Genomic DNA, 11,298 nt, shown 5'->3' on the forward strand with positions numbered 1-11,298 from the left:
GTGTGTGTGTGTGTGTGTGTGTGTGTGTGTGTGTGTGTGTGTGTGTGCCACGCGTACATACACGCGTATACGTTGGCTCGTCGATAAAATTTACACGTAATCTCGTGTAAGTTAACGTGGGTTCGTTAAGTTTTCGGGTGCTACGAGCTGTATAAATGACGGGCGAATGGTCTTTCCCGAAAATTCGAGGAGAAAGGCTCCGGCCAACTGTACCTGTCTATCTTTTCTTTTATATTCAGCAATAAATCATTTACGTTAAGAAAATACGGTGAAACTAATAGGGAAAGAAACTCGGTTATTTACGGATATTTGCATAAAATATTTAAATAAGATTTTTCTCCGCTGAGGTCACGAAAAGATACCTGAGAACTACCAAGGGCTCTTTCTATTTTTATGGTGCGCCAGTTATTATAAATTTTTTTTTGTTTTTTTTTTTATAGTCATAAAATTATACAATAAAAATAAATGTTTTCAATGGATAAATGCCAATTTTTCATACACGAAGATAAAGCCTCACGCGTTGCATATATCTATATACAGTAACCGACACGTATATACATACACATGAAAATCGAGGCAATTCTGTTATTACAAACTCCATTGTAGTGAACGGACGAGCATGTTTCCAGCATGGTGCATTGGGTAATCGACTCATGCAAGTTTTCATGCGAGCCAACCACAGGATCGACGAGCACGAAACCACCCCTACCGTAGATAGGGATTACATATCACGAACCATTAGTGTATAAACAACATGGCGCCACTGGCATATTTCGCAAAACGACGCGGATTGTCATTGTACCCTAGTCGAATTAGGTATGTGCCTTCCTTTTAATATTTCCAAACAATACCGATAAAAAATAAAATGTAAAAATAAAGTGTGTGAATGTTCATCTTTTATTAAGGTAGACAATAGATAAAACAAATTTATTTCTTCAAAAAATTTTTGTTAAGTATAAATGTTTATCTTTCATTGTTTAAAATAGGTAGTCAATAGATGAAACAAATTTATTTCTTCGAAAATTTTTCGTATGAATGTCCATCTTTCATTATTTAAAATAGGTAGCCAATAGATAAAGCAAATTTATTTCTTCGAAAACTTTGTATTAATTACATATATAAATTTCTGTAAAAATTTCGTATTAATTACATACTTTCTAATGAAAATTTTATATCGATTATATAATTTTCGATAAAACAAATATGCAGAAAATTTAAGATATTTTCATTTTCCAGATTTTTGAAAGCTAACGTCAACAGATTGATCATTCTTAATAGCGCGTAGCTACATTGTTTCGTCGTGTAGTGTTACTAATTGGGGCTAGCACTTTTGTTTTACTCTTAACAGCATAATCCATCTTCCTTGTCGAATACTCTTTCCGACGTATGGTCCAGTAATCTCATTATGCGTTAACGATGCAGCACAGCATGATATTTGGGATATCGATGCTACCGATACATTCGCCACGAATTTACATCAACGTCAAGGAAGATGAATCTTTACGGTAAGCTGTGTTAATGAGAACAAACTGACGGAACCTGTTTGGTAAACGACTGATTTTTATGATATTTACAGCATCAAGTCGTCATTATCATATGCATTTTGAGCCATCAAAAGTTGCTGAAGCAATGTTGGAATTAAAAAAATCTTATTAAGATAACGGCACGTAATATCTGTTTTTTTTTTATTGCTTAAATCCCTGTTTTCACATCCGATATTTAGCATTAAATGCTTGATCCTCAATGCAAGATAACTGTACCTTTGCATAAGATAAATAAAATCGAGAATCAGAGAGAGAGAGAGAGAGGAATCATATTTGAAGCTAAATGTGGAAGATATAGATTTTAATTTTCAAAGTTTAATTTTGGAAAAAATTTATCTAATAAGGATATCTAACGATGATTAATTTAAAAATACCATTTCGAAGAACGAACACAGAGATAGTCGACAACTAGCGCGCGGCAAGATATCATAGACAGTATTATTATCGGTAACAATGTGTGGTAAAGATTATCTTATCTATTTATCGATTTATAACAGCACAGACAGTATGACACCAACAGAGAAACACGTCGATGTCCGCGAATTGAGAAGGAAGCTTTTGATCGCGCGGTATGACGTAGCACGCTGTTTGCGAAGATATTTCGGTTCTCGAATTATCTCGCCGCTTCTTCCGTTTACAAACTCTTTGAATTATTTGACGTCCGATCTTCTTTTAATAACACTGTCGATTACACCAATAAGTTTATGTTTCAATTTTTATCAAAAATTAAAAGATTTTTTTTTTATTCACTCTTCAACGCACAAAATTCATGAAAAGCAAACATACAATTTCATGTACACCTCGAAAGATCAATTTTTTACGCGTAGATGATGGTAGATCAACGTAAAAAACTTTTCGCGAATATATAATAACACACAAAAAATCTCAATAATACCTCGATTATTTTTAATCGCTTATTTTTAATCAGGATATTTCTCCGAACTTCGAAAACTTTAAACGCGAGCACATTTCTGTCACGTTGTCCGTAAATTCTTTCGACACGCATAAAAAAAGCGCATGGGAAACTGACGGTATTTCACTGATCGCTTTTCGCCTGGAAAGTAATCTTGCACAAGGGAGGAATGCCCTGTAATCGTTATCGTTTCTCGATCACGCTGCAGAGATAGGATGAGGGGAGGATTAGGGGAGAAAGGAGTGAATGAGAGAGAAAGAGAGAGAGAGTAGAGGGAGAGACGACTCTTCGAAACCTGTCTCGTATAATTCCACAAAATGTTTAGCATACAAAGACAAATATAATGGTCGCCGAGATGAGGTTGCGACGAGATCACGGGCCCCGGGCGGGGATGGTTAATTCAGTTTCAAGCTCCATCAGGCAGGCAGATCCCCTCGCCGCCCGTTCACCCCCTTCGCACGCTCTCGTCACCCCTGAAGCGTCTTTGTACGTCGCCGTCATCCATCCATCTCTCTCGTTTCCTCCCTCTCTCTCTCTCTCTCTCTCTCTCTCTCTCTCATCTCTCGTTTGCCGCTCCTTGCAAAACTACACAGGTACTGGAACTACCAAATTGAACATATACTTGCTAGAACACGCGCTTTTCCCATTCTTCTCTTTAATATGTCGGATTAAAGCTTTTGAGAAACGGCAGTACCTAACATATTTATATATACATCCTGAATTTTTTCTTTTACTCACTGTTTTTTTAAATAAAAAGAAACCTTAACAAATTTAAAGCCATTTTTGTTCTGCTAGAAGATACTCCGTTTAATGTTGCGAATACGGAAAGTAGCAGAATTTTGCGCACGTAAAAATAAAAAAATATATTTGGATACTAGAATATATTTAATATAACTGAACTTATTTTTTATTTATTGAAGAAAAATCTCAGAGTTAAAACAATCACTGAAATAATTTCCTTTCAAATTGATATTATTATAGTAAAATATATCCTTGAGAAAGCGGTCAATAATTAAAAGAATTTTTAGTGGCTCGAGAGACTCGGATGAAAAATTGAAATAATAGGTATTTGACTCTACACATTTCTCTTTCTCCTATCTTCTTTCCATATCATTCACAGATTATCTACAGGTCCTCTCGAAGTCGAAGAGCACTCGAGGCACTGGCATTTTCACCAGACGGTGACAGTCTGTTTACAGCATAACTTTCGAAATTAACTGCCCTCGTGGCAAAAGGTGAAAAGTTTGTCACAACTTGGGATGAGCTGTGATTTAAACGGGATCATCTTATGTAAACTACCACGGGAGGAAATATTCAACAAAGAAATGCTTCGATTATTTGTCAGCTATCACAATAAAAACTAGAATAAATTATTTAATATTTACAATCGATTTAACGAATTAGATGTAAGTAGAGATTTTTATGATAGGCAGTAATGGGGAAAGTTTATTTGGACAACTTGACAATATTTCGAAATTAAATATGTCAATTGAGTTGTCAAATCAATATATAAATTAATTATTTTAGACATTATATTGTCAAAAATGTTTATAATGTAATTGCATATTAAAATAATTTTTATGTTGATAGTTCGTATACAACTTATTATTTATTAAATTTCTACATTTAAGTTGCCATGTATATTTTATTATACATATAGTATTTATGAACAAAATATATTAGCAAGGTTGAACATAAAACTTTAATCAGTAAAACCATTTGAGAACCGTTAACGGATGATACGTCCTTGCGAATAGTGTTATCATTTCATTTCAAGTTTAGTGTTTTCAAAAAAAAGTGAAACCTCGTATTTAATTCGACACTATTCAAGTGGCATTCTAGAAGCCTATCGGGACCACTACCACTTGAAAAACAGGCGCAGCGATTTTCTGATTTCTCGCTTTCCTATTCTCGACCACAGATGTCAAATGCCGTAGGATTCAGGTTACGCTGAAACTGAAAAAAGAAAAACTTTCCTATTCTGTTTTTGAACTCGATCCGCGTCACTTGGGATAAACAGCCTTGAATATTTTTCTTTCATTAATCACGTAGAAATTGCAACGTTTCGGACCACACGCAGATTTTTAAAAAACTGCGCCTTTGCCTGCCTTAATCCGAGGCCAAAACAAAACAAAACTAAAGACGGAAGCGTTTTTAAAAATAAACTAAATTAGTTAATCAACCTTATCAACAATATTAAATCAGATTTAAACGTTTAACATGTTTTATGACAAAGTAGACACTGCAGTACTTGATGTGATATATATTTTCTGAGTAATTATAGTTCAATTGTATTTTATTTATATTTTGATGCCATCGATTTTTTTATCTGATATTTATAAAATACTTTACCAACATCACACATCTTGAGTGACAGTATTGACGGAATATCTAATTTGACACTTAATTTAAATATAAAAAGGACCCGCTTGTCAGCAGAATACTGAACGTTATTTTGATAGAGTAAAAGAAATAGAATCGTTCAAATATACAAAATCAAATTTGTCTAAGTTTATTCTAAAAATGTAAGAACGGAATTTTTACTTCTTCGTGTTACGATCAGTATATTTCATGGACTGTTAAGTACAACTCCAGTCTAACAATAATATCTACAGTACAGATTATTGGACCTTTTGTCAGATTAGTAGTGACAGCGATAATATGACAAAAGGTCCAATATATAATTAGACTTTTTATCTTTTTTATAATATCTTATAACCGAATATAATGTCCGAATATAATGCATTTGTTTTTTTATTTTTGTATCAGAAGGAACACACATTGATGTCAACTGTTGACACAACGTATTAACTATACTGTTGTCTCGCCCTTCTCGTACCTGTTAATATTTAAGAGAGAAAAAAATCCCAGTTCTTAATCCTGCTAATCCAAAAATTCAGCTGCGGCCAACATAAACTATTCTTCAAAAAGATTAGAGAGAGACATATTCCATTCAAAACACGTACGTTTTTTTCTTGTCTATTATTGTAGAACTTCTATGAAAACGCTATCTCTGTTTCGGTGCATTTAGATTTTCTTTTAAAAAAATAAATTTATAAATTTTCTGAATTTTTACATCTGTATTTCCAGTTTTCCATTGAAAATGTTAAACTAATACTACTTCTTTCTTTTACGATAACATTTTCTGACTATAATATGAGAAATTTTCATCTAAAATATTGCATAAATTATTTGTGGGAGAAAAGTCTCGAGTATACCAGTAAAAATTTTGTAGAACTTGAAAAACGACGAGCAACGTTCGTTGGTCTCGCGCACCGAGATCATCCCCTTTGAACCCGCACGGCACTCAATGTACAATTTTTCCGTTATTAAAGCTTCAAATCGTTTATAGGCGATATCATCTGCTTAGTCTCAATGACCGAACAGACGCCCATCGCTTCTGCCAGTCTCTCAGCTCGGGGTGTCATATGCCCCGCTCAGATAATATCTACGCGGCTATACGCCGTAAGATGTCACGTACTCTCTTAACTCCCATGTGTGGAACGATATGCGAAGTTGGGTGGGGTGAATTTAAACAGAGACCTTTAAAATCCTCCCCCTGAACTACCGAACAGTTTATATCCACGTATTTCCATTGCTCTTTCGTTCGATACATGTCGCAAACCACCTAACTGCACGCGCAATTCTTACACAACTCAACAAAAGAAGTTGCTTCTATTTTACAATGATTATGAGCAAAACTAACGTTTCTCTCACAAAACAGAAACGCTAATCTCATCAACAATACAAATAATTTTCTACAAGCATCGCTTTCCCTCCTCTCTCAATCGTTTTATTATCTTATATATGTTAATTAATTTGCGCATATTGCATGTCGCTTATATTATTTCTGTTTTCTTTGCAATAGAATTATCTTTTTTATTATCTTGTTTTTCATATGTATAATAGATTTATGTTTTCTGTATATTTTCATAGCAAGTTCTATGTTACTTCAAGGTTTGATAAAATTACTCTACGCGATCACAAAAATACTTTTCCTCAAGATTTTAGAAAACTATGCTTTGAGATATATCTCGAAAAATATTGGAAATATCTTTCCGAGATATCGGCGCAACATTCTCTCTCTATATTGTCACGCACAGCTTACATAATCGTCGGTGTGACGCGCAAACGCGAACGACCACGCGACTTTCGCGGCAGCGATATACGCGCGGCGATCAATCAGCGATTAATCTCTTCGAATCCCTTTTTTCTCGCCGACAGAGCACAGATGCATATATTGTTTTCGATAGCTGTCTCCTCGACGGCAGCTTGTACTCGGCCCCGTGGCCACACCCACTCCATTAAATCGAGCATCGATATCGTGTAACTTTCTTATCAGCCGCTATCTGGCCTTTGCTGATTCAGCATTTGCCCAACCGTGCTACCGTGCCGATAATAATTCTATTTTAATGTCAACGGGGACACGTACTGATCTTCGCCGCGCATCGAAGCGATCTTCGTATATGCAGCAAAATGAAGTATCAAAGGGTTAAATATGCAGGAAAAAGAAATAAAAAGGAAACAATGCGTCTCTGATCATTCTTATCAGCTGTCTCCGACTTTCGAGTTTCCGCTCGCAGAAATATTCTCCCCTCTCTCCGTCAGAGTCCATCAGAATCTGCATTATCATTTACATACATCTACACAGTCTATGTGCCTATGATTTTAAATAGCGCTCTACTTAGAACGCGATCGGGGAAATTAGCAATCTCGTTGCGAAAATGAGCGATCGTTCCGTCCGTCAAAGGCGGATCACCGCTTTCCGCGGCGCGACACACGTACGTCAGCGCGTTTCAGAATTTTACGGCGGAGGTAGTCGGGGACGAGAGCACATCAAAGGCGCCGCTATCGGCGCAAAGCTGTTTTATGCTCGCGTGGCGTTCGCACGTGTGTGTTGTGTACCTACGCACACCGCGGCGTGTACACGCGGTGTACACAGTGCGCGACTTCCTTGGAGCAGGGCCGTGATTAGCGAGGCAAGGTGGCCGGAGAGCTTTAGAATCGAACTTTCAAAATACGTGCCGAGTACCTCGAGTTTGATCATAACGACGATTTTACGTTTAACGAAATTAAATATTTCTCAAAACGTCGATTGCTTCATAATCTCACAAGTAATGTATAATTGATAAATTGATACAATTTTCGCGACTTTTTAACGCGTTTTTCTTGAAAAGGAACGAAGCGGTTCCCAAAGATACAATTTTTTTTATCTTAGCAAGTATTTTTTAATAACGCGTCTGAGAATATCTGAAAAGCAACATTTGAGCTATTATATTATCAGTCACTTCATTTTCCTTTTCGTTCATTATTCTATAATTCAAAATGTGGCAAGATGTGGCAATTGTTAAAATTTTACCAAATTGAATGGGGAGATAATTTCAACACATTACCTTTCTCGAGCTTGAAAGATTTCTCATCACAGCCCTGTCTTTGAAGCGTACTCCGAAGAGTGTCTGCGATACATCGTGCCGCCAGATATTGAGTCATATAAATTCTTGCGTTTTCAATGGGTAGAGGATAAGTTCGATACACCGGTGTTCTAAATTACACGCGTTTTTTAATAAGCTGCAATTGATGCGCACAGTGAATTCTTTTTGCATTCAATTCGAAATATAAAAATTTATATTAATATTAATTTATATTAAATTTATAATATTAATATTATATTAAATTTTGTACGATTTCGCAGATGACATATTGTTAACAAAACGGATATAATTAAACAATCTTTCTCTACAATCTCGTTACTTAAATTGCACAAATTACTTTATGTACTAGCTTTTGTGGTTAATAAATTATATATAGGCATACGTTACGCCTTTCATTCGTATCACAGAGTTACAATTATGCTAGCGACAAATTTAAATATATAATTAAATATGTAACTACATATATTTGTAGGATGTAGATCACATATTGTAAGACAGAAATTGCAATCGGGAATCACTTACGAGAAGTACATTAACATTTTGCCGATATTATCTCTATCAAGTGTTTGATTTTTGTGTTTAAAACGACAAAGAACCTGAGAGAAGCGGAGACTTTCTCGCTCACGATCAATTCTCGTTTGCGCTATCGAAGAAATCTTATCACTGTGCAAAGCGCACGAAGACCGGTAATCGCGGTACTTCTACGGTGCTTTGATATAGGTGCGCTCGATATTGCGAGAAGTCTCCACTTCTAAGAAGCCCCCGCTTCTACAAACCTCCCGAAAAAGACGGACACGACGATCCTTTATTTCCCTAAGGCGTGTTCTGAATAGAGTAACCGACAAAGTACAGTCCGGCTTAGGTTTTCCGGCAACTCGAATGCTGTTCTTTCGCAAACCTTGCGATTATTATCGTTCGTGACGTGATGGGGAAAGCGTCCTCTCGGGTTCGTCCAACATTTAACCCTTGTAATGGATAATATTAACACTTTCTAGCTAAGTGATTTTCTTTACGTATAAAAGAAGTATATATGTATAAATATATTCAACAAATATATTTAATTTATAGATACATATAAATATATTTATAATATATGTATACAGATTTCTATTATGCATGAAGTTTGCAAAGTTGATTAAAAGTATAACAATATTCTTTTGAAAATTATTCTTTGTTCTTTGAATTATTACAATAATCAGAAACACGTAACACTGAAGAAATAAAAAAGAGAGGAAAAGTAATATTAATGGCAAATCGCCATTCGTTAAGATATCGCTAAACGCTATATAATTTGTAAATTGCAAACAAATATTTACAAGTTACGCGAATAGAAATTACATCACTTCAATAAGTTTCCAATTCTCACAATCTCTTCCCTACTTCTTCAGTCGCATGCTTCTGATTATATCGCGATGACTCAAACAGCAAAGAGTGAAATTCAGAAGCGCGTTTGACGGCACGCCCGCTCCAGCGCTTCATTATCCTCGCTGTGTAAATTACGTGAAAATATGATCAACGTAATATCGCATAAACATCAGTCATCGTCGTGCGATTAACAGCCCGCGTACTATAATTGTGTATTTCTATATCATCATCAAATTGCATTAAATTTCGATAGGTATTACACATCTCGTGCAGAGCCGATTGTGCACTTTGCGCAGCGGAACGTAAATAATGGATGTAAAAAGCAAAATGGAATAACGATGATTCTCATTATCTTTTAATTTTCTATCGCAGCGACATGTGATAAATAATAAAAAGATAAAAGTATAATGACGTGTTTCATGATAATCCCGGAAATACACGCGGAGCGACTTTAATTTTCACAGTTTTAATTTAACAACTCGTAGCGTATAATCTTTTCGCGCATAAACAATTTTGTTATGACGCCGCATCGTTATTAAAAATTTTTTTCTCGGGCAGAATATTTCCGTTACGCGAATCTGATGTAAATGTATCAGTGCATTTCGTGCCTGCGCGTTTGGTATCGTAAATGACGTAAATACAAAAAAAAACCGTCATAACGGTAGCTATAGATCGCGTAACACTTCGAACCGGCACGCCGCTAAAGAGCACAGCTATTGCGTGACAGTGTTAAAAGGTTTATACGGCAGCCGGCGGCTGCGATGACACTCTCTGCCCGGCGTCTGCTTTCCATCATTCAACGATCGAGCTAATAAGATCGAGCTCGGTTCGTGGACTTCAAACAATTACGTTACGTTTTATTTTTTAATCGAGACGTTACACGTTACAATGACATTCTTTGTTAATCCTGCAAAATTTGTCTCACAATTAATACTAGATTTAGAACAGGAAATGGAATCGAATTACATATATAGAGCTTGACGCCTGATCCGTATCAAAGTGAGAAACATTATCAGAATCATAAAAGTTGATAAATTATTGATGCTTTGTTGATAAATACAGTCGTAGACTGTAAATAACATAATAATTTTTCATGTTAAGATTTTCGCATATGTGATCATTGTGTGACGATGTCAAACACTACATAATAGGTATCGTTAATTGTTGCTATAAATCTATCGAAAAGTATATAATGTGCGAATGAGCAAATGATTACGCGTAATGGATGCTTCGTGACAGGTTTAAAAATTTCATTGACTTACCATGCAATACCATGCATCTCACAACGAGATTCAACATTTCGTATTATTTCATGCGTGAGGAGAATTGTCGCTCTCCGTCACGTATATAAGAAAGGGTAGTATATGCATGTTATGCGTCTGAAGGATCCGGAGCTTGCCGTCGCTTACGTATGTACCTCCTAACGACTTGACCGACTATCTGGCTCGACAACCGCACAAGTTGCGTCGCGGCATTTCAGCGCAATAAATATTTCGTGAAATATATCGTCCTCCGGGTCGCCACGGAGTCTGCACGGACCTCCCTGGCGGAAGAATGTCGACAGTGACTCGCAATGGGTGGAGGAACAGCCCTCTCGAACGCACTAAAAGTTTTATGTGCGTGGGTGGTTGTGCGGTCACGGCTCTACACGGGGTCTGCGTAGTGTCACTTGGCGCACTGCACGCACACCCGTTGGCTGATCCCCGTTCGGAAACGACAAAATGTTCACTGTAAGTTAACACCGTGACGGAGAAGCGAACCGTGCCGAACGTGCCGTGGCGTGCCTCCCGTTACATTTTCGAAAACGCGTCCGAACGCGTCTCTCCGTGTGAGAACTTCCTCGTTGACTATTAGATATACATCTATTAAACAATAAAGTAAAAAGTGTGTAAAGTATGATATAAAGTAGAATGATGTATAATAAAGTATGTAATAAAGTAGAATTATTTGGAATGTTGATGGATAAATAATTTTGGATTCTTTGAGGAGAAATGTAAAAAGTTGGAGATATAAAAATATGATTCATGTTACAAATAATAAACAT

The sequence above is a fragment of the Temnothorax curvispinosus genome, unplaced genomic scaffold (assembly GCF_003070985.1).
Source record: "Temnothorax curvispinosus isolate PA1 unplaced genomic scaffold, ASM307098v1 QBEX01013447.1, whole genome shotgun sequence".
Taxonomy (NCBI): Eukaryota; Metazoa; Arthropoda; class Insecta; order Hymenoptera; family Formicidae; genus Temnothorax; species Temnothorax curvispinosus.